Below are 19,009 nucleotides of genomic sequence, written 5' to 3'. Positions count from 1 at the left end.
GCAATCTAGTGTTTGACAAACCCAAAGATCCCAACTTTTGGCATAAGCATTCATTATTTGACAAAAGCTGCTGGGAAAACTGGAAATTAGTATGACAGAAACTAGGCATGGACCCACACTTAACACCACATAGTAAGATAAGATCAAAATGGGTCCATGATTTAGGCATAAAGACCAAGATCATAAATAAATTAGAGGAACATCGGATAGTTTACCTCTCAGACTTGTGGAGGAGGAAGGAATTTGTGACCAAAGGAGAACTAGAGATCATTACTGATCACAAAATAGAAGATTTTGATTACATCAAATTAAAAAGCTTTTGTACAAACAAAACCAAAGCAAACAAAATTAGAAAGGAAGTAAAAATTGGGAAAACAGTTTTACAATTAAAGGTTCTGATAAAGGCTTCCTCTCAAAATATATAGAGAATTGACTCTAATTTATAAGAAATCAAGCCATTCTCCAATTGATAAATGGTCAAAGGATATGAACAAACAATTTCCAGATGATGAAATTGGAACTATTTCCACTCATATGAAAGTGTTCCAAATCACTATTGATCAGAGAAATGCAAATTAATACAACTCTGAGATATCACTACACACCTGTCAGATTGGCTAAGGAACAAATAATGATGAATGCGGGAGGGGATATGGGAAACCTGGAACATTGATGCATTATTGGTTGAGTTGTGAAAGAATCCAATCATTTTGGAGAGCAATCTGGAATTATACCAAAAAAGTATTCAAACTGTGCATACCCTTTGATCCAGCAGTGCTACTACTGGGCTTATATCCCAAGGAAATGCTAAAGAAGGGAAAGGGACCTGTATGTGCCACAATGTTTGTGGCAGCCCTTTTTGTAGGGGATAGAAACTAGAATATGAATGCATGCCAATCAGTGGAGAATGGCTGAATAAGTTATGTTACATGAATGTTGTGGAATATTATTGTTCTGTAAGAAATGACCAACAGGATGAGTACAGAGACACTTGGAGAGACTTACAGGAACTGATGCTGAGTGAAATGATCAGAACTCGGAGATCATTATACACTTCAACAACCATACTATATGAGGATGTATTCTGATGGAAGTGGATAGCTTCAACAAAGAGAAGAGCTAATCCAATTCCAATTGATCAATGATGGACAGAATCAGCTACACCCAGAGAAGGAACACAGGGAAATGAGTGTAAACTGTTAGCATTTTTTGGTTTTCTCACCAGGTTGTTTTTACCTGCTGAATTCAATTCTTCCTTTGCAGCAACAACAACAACAACAACAACAACAACAACAACAACAACAATAACAACAAAAATGTGAGTTTTTATTTTTACTTTAGTCCACCACTCCAACAATCTGAGTGACAGTGAACTGGCTCCCTATTTAAAAAGTTTGAAGACTAATGCTCTAAATCAATATTGACTATGAAAATCCAAATAAAAGACACTTTCTCTGATTAAATAAAATAACAGAAAAAGATAATGATTAATGTTGGTTAATTAAGTAATTAATTAATTGACCAACATGAATTAATTAATAAAATAAAAAGAAAATAATTAATATAGAAAAAATTTGGACTCTAATGCATTATGGTGGAGTTCTGGAATGACTCAACCATTCTCAAGAATTTTCAAAGGACTAAGAAAATGTGCATATCCTCTTATCCAGCAGTGTCTCTACTGAGTGTCTATCTCAAAGACATCTTAAAAGAGAGCAAAGAACACATAAATGAAAAAGTGTTTTGAGCAGCTCTTTTTATAGGAACAAGGAACTGGAAACTGAGTGGATTCCCATCAGTTGGGGAAGGGCTGAATAAATTATAGCATAGGAATTTCATGGAATAGTATTGTTCTGTAAGAAAGGATGACCAGGATGATTTGAGAAAAACTTAATTAAACTGAGGCTGATTGAAATGAACAGAACCCTGAGAACATTTTACAGAGTACTAAGATTATATGATGATCAGCTCTGATGGACTTGATTCATTTCAACAATGAGATGATAAAAGATAATTCTAAGAGATTTTGGTCTTACTTGGTTGTGAGTGAATGTATGTGTGAGTGTGTGTGTTTGTGAGTGTGTGTGGGTCGGTAAGGGGGGTGCATGGGTGTATGTGTGAATTGGGATTAAGTGACTTGGTCAGGGTCAAACATCTAGGCAGTGTTCAGTGTCTCAGACTGGATGTAAACTCAGGTCCCTCTGGCTCCAGAGTCAATGCTGTATCCCTTGTGACTAAACAAGATTTGATGTACATAATGATAATAGAATAGTGGTGTGCTATTAGACATGATAACCTGGCTGATTTTAGGAAAAGAGGGAAAGAATTGCATGAAATGATAAAAAATAAAATGAGTTCAACTAAGAAAATATTGTGCACAGTAACAGCAATGGTTTTCTAATAATACTTTTGAAGGCTAAGACATTTTGTGTGCTATAACTTCTAAAACAAAGGAGAGATGCAAGTATAAACAATTTACCTCCAAAGAGAGATAGAACATGGTTACATTTGTTTTGCACACACCAAGAACACACACATACACACACACACACACACACACACACACACACACAAATACACAAAGGACCCTCTGACACCCGCAGGTTGCCTGCATCTCCCAGGTTTGTAGTTTGAGTTTCACACTCAAATCCTCATTATTTCTCATCCCTATTATATAGTGTATTTCCAAGGTCTGCTTGCAACATCTCTCTAATATGTTCCCCTCTTGTTCGCTGCTACTGGAGCATCCTCATGACTTCACACCTGGATTATTGCAATAGGCTTCTGGTGGGTGCCTCTGACTAAACCTCTCTTATACTACCCTCCATCCTGCCTTGGAAAGGATTATTGTGAAGCGCAGGCCAGACTGTGTCACTCCCATCCTTGATAATCTCCAGTGGTTTTCTCCCATCTCCAGGATAAACTATATAACCATTTGTGTGACATTCAAAGCCAACCAGGAGCTCAATACAGTAGCCACTGAATACACAACACCTGAGGAGACTGCAGAAGTGGCAGTCATTGCAGCAGTTCTTGTACCACAGATGTTAAGAGGGCTGAAGAGCTTGTCAGAAGGGTATCACAGAGGTCTCTTTTAAAGCCCTGGGACAGGACTCGGTTGCTTTACCAGTACCCAGATTAAGCACACCTGCCTGGCTCAGTTTGAGATTGAGAAAGAAAACTAGCACACAAGAACATTTAGGCACAGCACAAGATGGATCTTCTCACAGCTCCAGGGCAGGAAAAAGTGCTTGTGGTAATTCAAAGTACAGAATAGAGGCCAAGACATTAATAAACAGATTTCTTCCAAGATCAGACCACCTTGGGAGAATTGAAAATTCTAGAAACCTAGAAGAATACCTCAAAATAGCTGCACCAAATTTCTGAAGCTTGGAACTTTGGCCCCTTTACCCTGGAAACCGGACACAATTCTAATACAGAGATAAAGTCAAATAATAAGCTGGGAAAATTGGCAAACAACCAAAAATGGTCCTAATCATAGAAAATTACTGTGATGAACAGGAAGATGAAAAATGTATACTAAGAAGAAAATAAAGTCAAAGCTCCTATATCCAAAGTCCTCAACAAAAGTAAGAATTGGTCTAAAGCCACAGAAGACTTCTAAATGAATTTTCAAAATGAAGTTAGAGAGGTAGAGAAAAAAAGAATGAATAAAAATGAGAGAGAGGTAAAAGGAAGCAGAAAAAGACTTAGAAGAGAAAAAAGTCTTAAAAACCAGAATTCAACAAATTGAACAGGAAATATAGAAGCCATTGAGGAGAATATTTCTTTAAAAATTAGAACTAAGAAGGCAGAAGATAATGATTTTTTGAAAATTGAATACAAAGCCAAAAGGAAAAAGAATGAAAAATAGTAAGCAATATCACAATGGAAAATGCTGACCTGGAAAACAGAAAGAAGGCAGATCATTTATGCAGGACTTACATTATGAGAATACACGAGTTCTACAATCAAGAAGAACATGGATTCTATCTTTCAAGAAAGTATCAAGTAAATTTCTCCTGCGTTCCCGAATATGAAGAGAAAATAGAGCATGAAAGGACTAGAGATCATCTACTGAAAAAGATCCCCTAAGGATGTCACCAGGATATTATAGCCCAATTCTGGACCTCCACGGTGAAGGAAAAAAATCATGCATGGATGCAGAAAGAAAAACATCTATACATTGGAGACACATTGAGGATGAAAAAAGAATCCTCACTTTCTTAATTGAAAGATCAGAATGCAGAGAATAGCATAATTTGGAAATAAAAAAACAGGATTTGGCTTGCAAATAAAAATCACCTACCCAGAAAACCTGAGTCCAGTCCTGCAGGAAAAAAAAATTGGGTTCCTAATTAAATAAAGGGCTTTCAAATATTTCTGATAAAAGAAGTCCAGAGCTGAATAGGAAATATGAAACCTAACGTTATTTACAACTATAACACTCTAGGAAGGAAATTTGATAGTAACTTTATATGCTATTTGACAAATATTGGAAACCAACAATAAAAACTTTGAGGAATACACAATAAGAATAGTTTTAGAAATTGAAAAGGCTTCAATGTCTCATGTGTACCCCTTCTTACTAAAATACATACTCAAAAAATCATAGCTAAAAAGGCACCATTCTTTCCATATTACCTGCCATGGATGAGGCAATACAGAATCTTCATTTCCTAAGGATCTTTTCTCGGATTTTTTTATCAGTATTTCATGGAGAACCCAAGCACAGCATATATAGCATTGTAGATGTTGTAACTCGAGGGGGATGTGGGCATGTCCATAAGGTAAAAAGGTAAATGTTTCACGGAGCCATTTGGTAAATATAAATCTTGCTCTGGGATATCTTCTTGATCTGAGCATTTCAAAGGTGATGGCCTATGTGTTTCAATAAAATTGGATCTCCAGGTTAAAGGAGGAATAATCTCCTTTATAAAACTGTCAAACCCAGGTACTGGAGTAGTCAAGTGTGACAAAAAGAGATTAGCATAGAAAATGAAACCATAATGGTACAGGGCTCTTATTGTAGTGTCTGAATGAGATGTGGCAATCCACACCTTCTTGATTGAAGAGAATAATCCTGTTGGCTTTCCCATAATTGTTAATGAGTCTGTGTCAGTATGAATGACAATGACTTTGACTTCTGAAATTAGGATCCTGGACTTGAAGGCCTCAGAGGTCTCCCTATTTTTTCGGTCACTGAGAGGGATCTTCTCTGTGAAGGACACACAAACACTTTTCTTTTTCATTTCTTCTCTCATGTCCCTGAGGAATTCCTCACCTCTCATATCATCAAAGACAATCAAACCTATCCAGTTCCATTGAAAATATGCCAATAAGCGGACAATTCCTTGCTGAAGAGAAGAGAATTTGTGGGCCATCTGATAGAGGGAAGGAAACTGGACTTTGTCAGTAAGACTGGAATCAAATGGACCATAACTAATCTGGATGAGAAAAAAAAATTGTGGATGAGCAGGTGCATGCTGCTCCTGAAAGAACTAAAGTAAAATACACTTACTCAAATGGGCATATTTTTTGTTAGAAGAAAGTTTTAGATTTTATTGTAAAGTTTATCACAAATGATAATTTCTCTCTGAAAATCTATCTTTCTCTTAGCTCTCAAAAAGACAATGACTTATTGAAGGCATTCAAGCAATGAATCTTCCTTAAGCTTCCCAAAAAAACAGAATATATAAATTATTTCTTCATTTGATCTTTGTCCAACAACAAATTTCTAGAGTAAACCAGCTCTATATGATTGAGGCTGAAGACAAGGTTTTCTTTGGTGAAGGAAAGAAAACCAAATGATCAGAACTGGGTACTCTTTTGATTTGGGACAAAATAATATTCACCTGTAGATGTCATTACTCGTTTTAATTGTGTTACTTTCAACAAGAATATCTAACTAGTTTCCAATAGACTCCGAATATGTATTTCTGGTTTTATGAAATCAGAAAACTGAGATTCCTAAAGTAACTTAGTGAGATCTAAATGAGTGGTACAGGAAAGACACCCCCAGTACAATGTAGCAGATTAGCTGATATCCTCCCAATCACTAAAGATGTCCAAGAATATGACTTTTCAAGCATAATGACAGCTCATTCTTCTTCATGTATCATTGCTATAAATAGAACAAACAGGAAACAAAAAAATGTTTTTTCAACATTGGAGAAATGCAATTCAAAACAAGTTAGATATAGCAAAGGACACCTATCAGATTTACAAATATCCCAAAAATATAAAAGGAAAGCAAAAAATGTGGAAAATTTTTGTACAAAGGATCTCTGGTAAAATTCAGCAGCAAACTGGGCAAGGGAATTGCAATGTGTATGGTAGATTGACTTCATTTCTCAAATATTAAAGTTATCTCTAGCATATGAAAACATTCTAAGTCACTATTTTAGAGGTGTGCACAGTGAAACAACTCTGAAGTACCACATCCCACTTGTTAGATTGATTAACATAATGAATAGATAACCATAAAAAATCCTGTAAAGCATATTGTAAACTGGGGACATAACACACTGTTGTTGGAATTGTGATCTGATCCAATTATTATGAGAAAAAATTTGAAAAGATGATCAAAAGGCTTTAAAACTGTTCATATCCTTCCATCCAATAATACCTTTGATAAATCTATATACCAATATTATTACGAAAGTGACAAAGAACCAATTTGAACTAAATTCGTTAAGCAGTTGTTTTTGCTAAGTCTAAAGATTGGAAGTCAAATGCACATATTTCAATTGCAAAATGGTTACACTAGCTACAGCTAATGGTGTATGAGAAATCCAGGTATAATCAATTGAAATATACATAATGAAAAAATAGAAAAAAATGTGATACATCTCATTGGAAAAAATAATGATCCAGCAGAGACTTCCTAGACATCTTGTGATAAGATATTATCAAGGAAAACTCTTGGTATTCTAGAGGGTAAAAGAGACGTGGAATTAACACACTGATCACCATCTAAAGATTTTAAAAAGGAAATGTCCAGAAATAGGGTAGTCAAATTCCAGAATTTTTCAGTAAATGGGAAAATATTGCAAATATCTAGAAAGAAACAATTTAAATATCATGAGAAGACAGTCAGGATACATGAGATTTTGTCACTTTTTATTTAAAGTGTCAGAATATTTAGAATATGAATTTCTGTACAGCAAAGGAGCTAGGAATGTAACCAGGAAATACCTGCCCAGTTAAACTGTAGCAAAACTTTCAGGAAAAATGTAGGAACTCAGTAAAATAGAGGAATTTATTTTTATGTTGAAAAGACCAGAGATGAACAGAAAAATTCACTTTCAAATAAAGAACTCAGGAGATGCACAAGGAGTTAATCAGGAAATGGAAATCACAAGGGATTTAAGCTGATTTATTTGTTTACATTTGTAAATGGAAGGATGATCCTAGTAATTCAAGAGAAATTTCCCATTGTTAGGGAAGTTAGGAGTTTATATAAACAGAGTGCATAGGTGTGAATTGAATATGTATATAAAAAATACTTAATGAAAGAAATTACATTAAATTAAAAAGTGGGTGGAATGTATTGGGAAAAAGGGAAAGGGAGTAGTAGAATGGCATAAAATACCTTCTATTAAAAAGGCAATATAAAGCATTTAGTAGACAGAAGGGAGGGAAGGAGGGAGAGTGAGTGAAAATTATATTCATTCCAATTGGCTCTAAGAGGACATAGCATACACACTCAACCTAGATATAGAAATTGATATTGTTTTGCAAGATAGTAAGAGGATAAATGAATATAACCAGGGACTAGAGTGAGAAACGAGGGAATATTGTGAAACGTATGATGAAAAGTAAAAGCCTTTCATGAGGGATAAATTGAAAAAAAAACAAAATAGAATAAAGGAGGAAAATGGAGTTAGCAATAGTCATTGTGAAAACAATTTTGAAGCAACTTTCTTTGTTGCAGCCAGCTCTTTTCACATGTATAGATAAAGGGATGAAATATATTAAAACATGAGCCAGTTCTCAACTGATAATGATTAAAATGTGTGATATATGTTGAAAATCCCACAAAATTATGCAAATTTTTCCATCTAAAATTAATACCACATGGCTTGAAACCTAAAAAGAATTAAGAAAAAAGGAAAAGGAAATATATGTACAAAAATATTGATGCCACCTGTATTCTTGGGGAAAGAATTTTAAGTTGAGGGAATTCTCATCAAATGCAGAATGGCTGAAGAAATTTTGGTATGGAATTGTGGTGGAATACTTTGATAATTCTGTAAATATGATGATCAGAAAAATCTGGAAAGATATTCACACACATAGTGATGAGGTTTAGAATTGGGGGTACCTAAATGAAATTAGGGTTTAATTGAGGTCTAGTGACAGGTTCCGGGTACAAGGAGTCCAATGGAGCTCCCCTGCAATCCCTTTGGATTTGAGGCAAGAATACGGAGTAAAATGAGGTCTAGTGGCAGCTCAAGAGTCCCCTGTAAAGGAATTTACAGACTCAAAAACTTAGATTGATAAAAGAGGTTTATTTTGGAGTTTGTAAGTAAAGCTAAAGTCTCATTAGTAAAAGGTGAAGACGGATTTAAAAGAGAACTGGAAACAGTGTTCTATTGGTGCCATGTTTAGACTCTATGCAAAGAGAGAGCTCTTGTATGCATCAATTATGATAGGGGGCTTTGGCTACAAGCTGAAGGGAGCTTGTGGGTGGAGTCCCAGGTTGTTTCCTGGCTGAATTTCAGCAGGGTTAGAATCTGAATTGAATTGCATGGATTTCAGGATTGAGCCATCTCCACCCAGATAACATAGAAGAAATTGTGCTTGGAGTTGGGTCCCCTCACTGAAGCAGAATCAAAGGAGGTTTCCTCCATTAAGGATTTTTTGGAGTTTTGTTAGGATTAGTAGGTGAGAACTCAGGTTGTCTGGACAATTACAAGGTGAGAACTCAGGTTGACTTGACAGTTCTCTGGCTCAGACCTGTAAAGGGAGTTTACACCTTAGGAATCCTAGAAGGAGCAAGCTCATTGGTTGAAGTGGTTCTTCCCAGAAGCCCTTGCATTATCCCACGCCCATTCTCTGGGAGGATAAAAAGAGGCAACATTGAGCTTGGAAAGCATTCTGGACTGGGGAAGGACAAGGGCTGGAGGACAGCACTCCAGGAAGAGGGGAAGTCTCTGCATTACATCAGGCCTGACAGGGCTCTCTGCAGGAAGGGAAGTCACTTCTCTGGACAAGAGTTAACAGCAAGTGCCTGGAGACAACGGTTCTCTACAGGAAGAAGAATCTGTCTGAGAGATTTGAGTAGACACAGCAGATCTCTTCCCAGAGAGTGATCTAGCAGCTTTTAGAGACAACAGCTCATTACATTTGGCACCCAATGTGGGGCAAGGACTTTTGCTTATCCTGACAAGAGGAGCTAGAGCAGACCTTTGCAATTTGGCGCCCGAACAGGGCTCCGATCCAGATCTCAGTTTCTCTGACCCAGAACCGTGAGTAATGAGGAAACTTTGTTAAAGATTAAGTGAGCATGCTAATAGATAAATAAGAAACTTAACTTGTTAAGGGCTAAACCAGAAATCTCTTATAGCTGAAATGGAGCAGATGTTAGCTAAATACACTCCCTGGACCTCAGCTGACTCAGCCCCAGCCCCAGAGGCAACCTCAGCTCTACCCCCATTCAGGAGTGGTACTATAGAGAGTATAATCAAGATAATTGAGGAGCAGAGTTTACTTGTAACCTGGGTACAGATTGCTAAACTCTTGGCTGCATTAAGACGCACATCCCCTTGGTTCTTAGAGGAAGAAAAGATAGATGTAGATAAATGGAAGCTAGTGGGATTTGAAATAAAAGAATTTCATTCAAAAAATAGGCCTCGTTCAATCTCTGCAGAAGTATTTTATATCTACAACATAGTTCAATTAGCATTAAACTATCAAGCAAGTTGTAGGAGAAGGAAAAGTTTTAAAAATGAACAAAGGAGGAAGTGTGAAGAGAAAAGGAGAGATCACTATCTTGCCCTAGAGCAAGAGGATTTAAACGAGGAATTAGGGTATGATTCTCTTGAAGAAGCTTCAACCCTGCCTAGAGAGCAGATTATTGACAGGCCCAAATCACATCCACCTTCAGAGGTGGAGGAAGAAGGAGGAGGGGAAGAGGCAGAAACACAAACAGAATTGCCTGTGAAGCAGCCTAAGCCTATGACAAGATTAGAAAAAGCATTGGTTAAAGCTAAGAGAGAAGGACAGGATATAAGTGATTTTATACATGCATATCCTGTGATTGAAGATATTGACTCTGTAGGTCAAAAAAGGAGAAGATATGCACCTTTAGATTTGAATAAAATTAAGGATTTGAAAAAAGGTTGTACCCTTTATGGAGCTACATCAGCTTATGTTAAAATGTTACTAGATGGTTTGTCTTATGAAGTCGTAACCCCAAATGATTGGAAATCCATAACAAGGACATGCCTGAAACCTGGAGAAAATTTATTATGGCTTGTGGAGTTCCATGAATTATGTAAAATTCAAGTCAGATGCAATTTGGAAATAGGAGTTAACACACAATTCACTTTTGAGCACTTAGCTGGTGAAGGTTGGTATGGAGAGAATTCAGAACAGATTAATTATACCATGACAATATATGAACAAATTGCTAAGGCTGCAATAAAAGCTTGGGGTGTCCTCCCTGGACAGAAAGATCGCGGAGAGGCTTTCACTAAAATACAGCAAGGTCCCAATGAACCTTTTGCGGATTTTGTGGGACATTTGCAAACTGTTGTCAAAAGAACTATTGGAGAAAATGCAGCTACAGAAATAATGATCAGACATCTGGCTAAGGAAAATGCCAATAAGATTTGCAAAAGAATTATATGGGGATTAGACAAAGATGCTCCTTTAGAGGAGATGATAAGATGCTGTGCTACAGTGGGAACAAATGCTTTTTACACCCGGACAATGATGAATGTGGAAAAGCAGTGTCCCTCCTGGCAAGGGCCTTCTAGAGAAACTCGGTGATGTTTTCAATGTGGAAAAATTGGCCATCTAAGAGCTCAGTGTAGATATGCAGATACAGTGAGAAGACAGGGTGAAAGAAGACCTAAAACTCCATGTTCAAAATGTCACAAGGGCCTCCACTGGGCCTCCGAATGTAGATTGACCCAGGGAAATGAGAGGCAGGGCCCAGGTTCAGCCCCCCAAGTGGGGTATAATGGCAGCCGAGGTTACATCCAGAGAATTTTAAGACATGATCAATCAGCCAAAAGGCATTCAGATGGAAGAAAGGTATTGAAATTAGGAAAAATAGAATTGTGTGCAGTAGAGACTACTGAGATACTCCCTGGAGAAGTGAAATCTGTTCCTGTTGAACCTATGGATCCTTTGCCTCCAGGCACAGTAGGCTTGACCATTTCACCTTCTGAGAGTACCTACAAAACAGTGTGCATCCATACACTGATATGGGAAACTGGAGAATGTGTATCTAATATCCCAGTCACTAACACAGGCAGACAACGTGTGATTTATCAACCAGGAGAAGTAGTAGCATCAGGCTTCTTGTTACATACCCCTAATAAGCAACCTGGTGATAGTCGCCTAGATTCTGACTCCAATGAACAAAATCCAGGAATATATTGGACAGCAGCTGTGACAGCTGACCGACCTATGCTTACTATTTATATAAACGGAATACCATTTGAAGGATTGGTAGACACAGGTGAAGATCATACAGTTATTAGAGGTGCCAATTGGCTCAGTCACTGGCCAAAGATTAAAGTAGATACCTACATGTATGGGGTGGGAGGATCAATAGCAGCAGAAGTTAGTGCTAGGCCTTTGAGATGGATATCTGAAGGAGAAACAGGAGCTTTTACTCTTTTTGTGGTTGAAAAAATCCCCATCAAAATAAATTGCTTAAATAGTCCCATTTCAGAAAAAGAAATAGAACAAGCTATTAATCAACTCCCCAGGAAAAAATCCCCAGGACCAGATGGATTCACATGTGAATTCTACCAAAACATTTAAAGGACAATTATGCCCAATGCTATATAAACTATTTGAAAAAATAGGGAATGAAGGAGTCCAACCAAACACCTTTTATGACACAGACAAGGTACTGATACCTAAACCAGGTTGATCGAAAACTGAGAAAGAAAATTATAGACCAATTTCCTTAATGAATATTGATGCTAAAATCTTAAATAAGATATTAGTAAAAAGACTTCAGAAAATCATCCCCAGGAGAAGAAACTATGATCAAGTAGGATTTATACCAGGAATGCAGGGCTGGTTTAATATTAGGAAAACTATTAGCATAATTGACCATATTAATAATCAAATTAATAAAAACCATATGATCATCTCAATAGATGCAGAAAAAGCATTTGACAAAATCCAACATCCATGCCTACTAAAAACTCTTGAGAGTATAGGAATAAATGGATTATTCCTTAGAATAATCAGGAGCATATATTTCAGACCGTCAGTAAGCATAATATGCAATAGAAATAAACTGCAACCTTTCCCAGTAAGATCAAGAGTGAAACAAGGTTGCCCACTATCACCATTACTATTCAATATAGTACTAGAAATGCTAGCCTCGGCAATAAGAGCCGAGAAAGAGATTCAAGGAATTAGAGTCGGAAATGAGGAAATCAAACTATCACTCTTTGCAGATGACATGATGGTATACTTAGAGAACCCCAAAGACTCTGCTAAAAAATTTTAGCAAAGAATTTCAGCAAAGTGGCAGGATACAAAATAAATCCACATAAATCCTCAGCATTCTTATATATCACCAACAAAATGCAACAGCAAGAGATACAAAGAGAAATTCCATTCCAAACAAATGTTGAGAGTATAAAGTATTTGGGAATCCATCTACCAAAGAATAGTCAGGAATTATATGAGAAAAATTACAAAACACTTGCCACAAAAATAAAGTCAGATTTAAATAATTGGAAAGACATACGGTGCTCTTGGATAGGCTGAGCGAATATAATAAAGATGAGAATACTCCCTAAACTAATCTATTTATTTAGTGCTATACCAATCAGACTCCCAAGAAACTATTTTAATGACCTAGAAAAAATAACAACAAAATTCATAAGGAAGAATAAAAGGTCGAGAATTGCAAGGGAACTAATGAAAAAAAAGTCGGAGGAAGGTGGTCTAAGTGTACCTGATCTAAAGCTATATTATATAGCAGCAGTCACCAAAACCATTTGGTACTGGCTAAGAAATAGAATGGTAGATCAGTGGAACAGATTACATACAAAGGACAAAAAAGGGTACATCTATAGCAATCTAATCTTTGACAAACCCAAAGATACCAACATTAGGGACAAAAATTCATTATTTGGAAAAAACTGTTGGGAAAACTGGAAATTAGTATGGCAGAAATTAGATATGGATCCACACTTAACACCATATACCAAGATAAGATCAATATGGGTCCATGATTTAGGCATAAATAATGAGATCTTAAATAGATTAGAGGAACAGAAATTAGTCTACCTCTCAGACCTGTGGAAGAGGAAGGAATTTATGACCAGAGGAGAACTAGAGTTCATTGTTAATCACAAAATAGAAGATTTTGATTACATCAAACTAAAAAGTTTCTGTACAAACAATACTAATGCAAACAAGATTAGAAGGGAAGTAACAAATTGGGAAAATATCTTTAAAAGTAAAGGTTCTGACAAAGGTCTCATTTCCAAAATATGTAGAGAACTGACCCTGATTTATAGGAAACCAAACCATTCTCCAGTTGATAAATGGTCAAGAGATATGAACAGACAATTCTCATATGATGAAATTGAAACTATTTCCACTCATATGAAAGAGTGTTCCAAATCACTACTGATCAGAGAAATGCAAATTAAGACAACTCTGAGATACCACTACACACCTGTCAGATTGGCTAAGATGGCAGGAACAAATAATGATGAATGTTGGAGGGGATGTGGGAAAACTGGGACACTGATCCATTGTTGGTGGAGTTGCGAAAGAATCCAGCCATTCTGGAGAGCAATTTGGAACTATGCCCAAAAAGTTGTCAAACTGTGCATACCCTTTGACCCAGCATTGCTGTTATTGGGATTATATCCCAAAGAAATACTAAGGAGTGGAAAGGGACCTGTATGTGCCAAGATGTTTGTGGCAGCCCTTTTCATAGTGGCTAGAAACTGGAAGTTGAATGGATGTCCACCAATTGGAGAATGGTTGGGTAAATTGTGGTATATGAAGGTTATGGAATATTATTGCTCTGTAAGAAATGACCAGCAGGAGGAATACAGAGAGGCTTGGAGAGACTTAAATCAACTGTTGCTGAGTGAAATGAGCAGAACCAGAAGATCGCTGTACACTTCAACAACAATATTGTATGAGGATGTATTCTGATGGAAGTGGAAATCTTCAACATAAAGAAGATCCAACTCACTTCCAGTTGATCAATGATGGACAGAAATAACTACACCCAGAGAAGGAACACTGGGAAGCAAATGTAAATTGTTAGCACTACTGTCTATCTACCCAGGTTACTTATACCTTCAGAAGCTAATAATTAATGTGCAACAAGAAAATGGTATTTACACACATATATTGTATCTAGGTTATATTGTAACACATGTAAAATGTATGGGATTACCTGTCATCGGGGGGAGGGAGTGGAGGGAGGGAAGGGATAATTTGGAAAAATGAATAAAAAATATATATATATCCCCATCAATCTGTGGGGAGGAGACATTTTACAGCAGATAGGATTACAAATAAGCATTTCGGCTTTTTAGGCAGGGCTGCTGTTGAAGGCCTACCTGCACTTTCACCGGTTCCTATTCAGTGGAAGACTGATTCACCAGTGTGTGTAGAACAGTGGCCCTTAAGAAGTGATAAAATTCAGGCCTTATTAAATATAGTGCAAGAACAACTTGACCAGTGACACTTGCGGCCTTCTCTAAGTCCTTGGAATTCCCCAGTATTTGTGGTGAAAAAGAAATTTGGAAAATGGAGAATGTTAACTGATCTAAGAATAGTAAATGAACAGATGGAAACTATGGGAACTCTTCAGCCTGGACTTGCATCTTCTACTCAGTTGCCAAGAGAATGGCCTCTATGGGTTATAGACATTAAGGTTTCTATTCTATCCCTCTAGATAAGGAGGATATGAAAAGATTTGCTTTTTCATTACCTAGTGTTAATTTGGCTGAGCCTTATAAAAGATAAGAATGGACAGTTTTGCCACAGGGAATGAAAAACAGCCCTAGTATGTGCCAAATGTATTTTGCTGCTGCTCTTGCTCCAGTAAGAAAAGCCTTTCCAAAAGTAATATTTTTACATTATATGGATGATATTTTGGGATGTGCACCTGAGGAACAAATGTTAGAAGCATGTCTACAAAAGACCATGGAAACACTAAAGTACTACAAACTGCATATAGCTACAGAAAAAATTCAAAGACCTGCTCCTTTTCAATATTTAGGATATGAAATATATCCTAAGACACTCACAGTACAAAAGCGTTCTTTAAGAACAGAGAAGTTGAACACCTTAAATGACTTTCAAAAATTAATAGGAGATATCCAATGGATGCGTCCAGTGTTAGGCTTAACTACCAATCAACTACAACCTCTATATGACATTTTAAGGGAAGACAGTGCTTTAAATTCACCACGCCAGCTTACAAAAGAAGCACAAGAGGCTTTGAGAGAAGTTGAACTGGCTTTATCCAATGTGGTTGAAAGAGTCACTCAAAAACCCTTGGAAATATCAGTTTTTGCTACAAAAGAGGCACCCACAGCAGTCCTTCATCAAGGAGAGTGGTAATTGAGTGGGTGAACCTCCCAGCACAACCAGAACAAAGCCTTATTCCTTACCCAGTGCTTGTGGCTAGGATTTTATTAAAGGCTATTAAGAGAGAAACACAATTATCTGGAATAAGTCCTGAAAAAATATACACATTTTATACTAACACACAAATTAATGTATGCTGTGAGACCATCCCAGAATGGAAAATTTTATTGGCCACCGCTCCAAATTTTGCACATGGATCTCCATTAAAGATTACCCGGCTACTACATAATTGGCGATGGATTTTTGAAGAAAAGGTTTCTAAGGTTCCTCTTAAAGGACCAACAATCTTAACAGATGCCTCCAAAGAAAATATTTGTGCTGTATACTCTCATGATTTAACCATAAAGAGAGTAGTCAGGACTCCTTTTCAGTCCACTCAACAGAATGAATTATTTGCTATCATGCTAGCTCTTACTTATTACCCAAGAGACGTAAATATAATTACTGATTCAGCCTATTCAGTAGGTGTAGTACAAAGAATTGCCACAGCCCAAATAAAATTTGCAGTCTCTAATATTTATCAGCTCTTTAAGGAACTTCAAGAGCAAGTGAGAAAACATCCAGGCAAGATTTATATCTTGCATGTCCACTCACATAGTGGACTTCCAGGTCCTATTTTTGATGGAAATTCAAAGGCAGATAGCCTTCTAACTATGTTAGCCGGTAGTCCTTTATTTCAGGAAGCACAAGAATCTCATTCTAAATATCATCAGGCTGCTCGAGCTTTACGTTTACAATTTGGAATCACAAGAGAGGAAGCTAGGAGCATAGTAAAAAGCTGTACAGCTTGTCTTCTTTTCCACGCTCCTACACTCCCTCCAGGGAAGAATCCTCGTGGTTTGAGACCCAATGAAATCTGGCAAATGGATGTGACCCATTATAAATCTTTTGGTCGTCTATCTTTTATCCATGTCGTGGTAGACACCTTTTCAGGATTCACATTTGCAGTGCCAGCAGCAAAAGAGACAGCCTGAGTGGTCACTGAATTTCTTATACAAGCATTTGCAATTATGTGCCACAAGCAATAAAAACAGACAATGGACCTGCATATACGTCCAAACATTTTACACACTTTTGTGCACAGTATAAGATTTTACATACCACAGGCATACCCTTTAATCCTCAAGGGCAGGCAATAGTAGAGAGAAGAAACAGAGATATTAAGACACTCTTGCAAAAACAAAAGAAAGGGGGAGCCACAGGTAGCCCTAGGGAACTTCTAAATTTAGTTCTCTATACCATTAATTTTCTAATTTTTGACAAAGATGCACAGGCTCCGGCAGACAGGTTTTATAACCCACCAGAAGGGCAGTGTCCAGTGCGAGCAGCTCCACTGTCCTTAGATAATCGCCAGGTGATGAGGAGAGACCCAGAAAGTGGTGAATGGAAGGGACCAGATAGGTTAACTGCCTGAGGAAGAGGGTTTGCTTGTATTTCTTCAGCAGGAGAAGGAATCAGATGGGTGCCAAGGAGTCGTATTTGCCTTGTCCATCAGAGAGAGGCAGAAAAAGAGAAAGACCTCAAAATAAAGGAGAAGATCTAAGAAACATCTTACACCAAAAGAGCATGACTAATAAAAAGACTGTTAAAGAACTTTAAAACTAGCAGGAATCATTGGATTTCCTAACACAAGATGAGACTAACGGACAATAGACTTATGGACATTTATAAATTCTCAATTTATGATTATTTGATCATGTTATTTGTTATATACTTCGCATGTATTATGTTACTATGTTACTATGTGCTTATGTAATTTATGTAATTATATGTAATACCTCCCATATTAATGGCTTTATGTTTCAAGGTCATGACTATCCTATGTTCTAAATCAAAAGAAAACAGGAGATGTTAGGATTACTAGGTGAGAACTCAGGTTGTCTGGACAATTACAAGGTGAGAACTCAGGTTGACTTGACAGTTCTCTGGCTCAGACCAGTAAAGGGAGTTTACACCTTAGGAATCCTAGAAAGAGCAAGCTCATTGGTTGAAGAGGTTCTTCCCAGAAGCCCTTGCATTATCACACGCCCATTCTCTGGGAGGATAAAAAGAGGCAACATTGAGCTTGGAAAGCATTCTGGACTGGGGAAGGACAAGGGCTGGAGGACAGCACTCCAGGAAGAGGAGAAGTCTCTGCAATACATCAGGCCTGACAGGGCTCTCTGCAGGAAGGGAAGTCACTTCTCTGGACAAGAGTTAACAGCAAGTGCCTGGAGACAACGGTTCTCTACAGGAAGAAGAATCTGTCTGAGAGATTTGAGTAGACACAGCAGATCTCTTCCCAGAGAGTGATCCAGCAGCTTTTAGAGACAACAGCTCGTTACAGAGTTTTGGGTTTTCCTCTTCAATATGAAAACTGAAATGTAATGTTTACAAAGTCGAGCAATAGAGTTCAGAGGTCACCTGAAAACAACTTTGCTTTTTCAACAACTCAGTGATCCAAAATTACTCTGAAGGTTTTTATGATGAAACTGTTTGTGCTACACAGTAAAAAAATTATTTTAAGGGCTCTTTTTCTTTTTTTTTTAATTTTAATTTTATTTTAAAATTGTAACTTTTTTTTGACAGTACATATGCATGGGTAATTTTTTACAACATTATCCCTTGCACTTACTTCTATTCAGATTTTTTCCCTTCCTCCCCCAACCCCCTCCCCCAGATGGCAAGCAGTCTTATATATGTTAAATATATTACAGTATATTCTAGATACAATATATGTGTGTAGAACCAAATTTGTTGTTGCACAGGAAGAATTGGATTCAGAAGGTAAAAATAACAGTTTACACTCATTTCCCAGTGTTCCTTTTCTGGATGTAGCTGGTTCTGTCCATCATTAATCAATTGGAATTGGATTAGCTCTTCTCTATGTTGAAGAAATCCACTTCCATCAGCATACATTCTCGTACAGTATCATTGTTGAAGTGTATAATGATCTTCTGGTTCTGCTCGTTTCACTCAGCATCAGTTGATGTAAGTCTCTCCAAGCCTCTCTGTATTTCTCCTGTTGGTCATTTCTTTATATATATATATATATATATATATATATATATATATATATATATTTTATAATATTATCCCTTGTATTCATTTTTCCAAATTACCCCCCCTCCCTCTATTCCCTCCCCCCGACGACAGGCAATACCATACATTTTACATGTGTTACAATATAGTTTAGGTACAA

This window comes from Sminthopsis crassicaudata, chromosome 1 (genome assembly GCF_048593235.1).
Source record: "Sminthopsis crassicaudata isolate SCR6 chromosome 1, ASM4859323v1, whole genome shotgun sequence".
In the NCBI taxonomy this organism is placed as follows: domain Eukaryota; kingdom Metazoa; phylum Chordata; class Mammalia; order Dasyuromorphia; family Dasyuridae; genus Sminthopsis; species Sminthopsis crassicaudata.
This window is presented reverse-complemented; position numbering follows the sequence as displayed.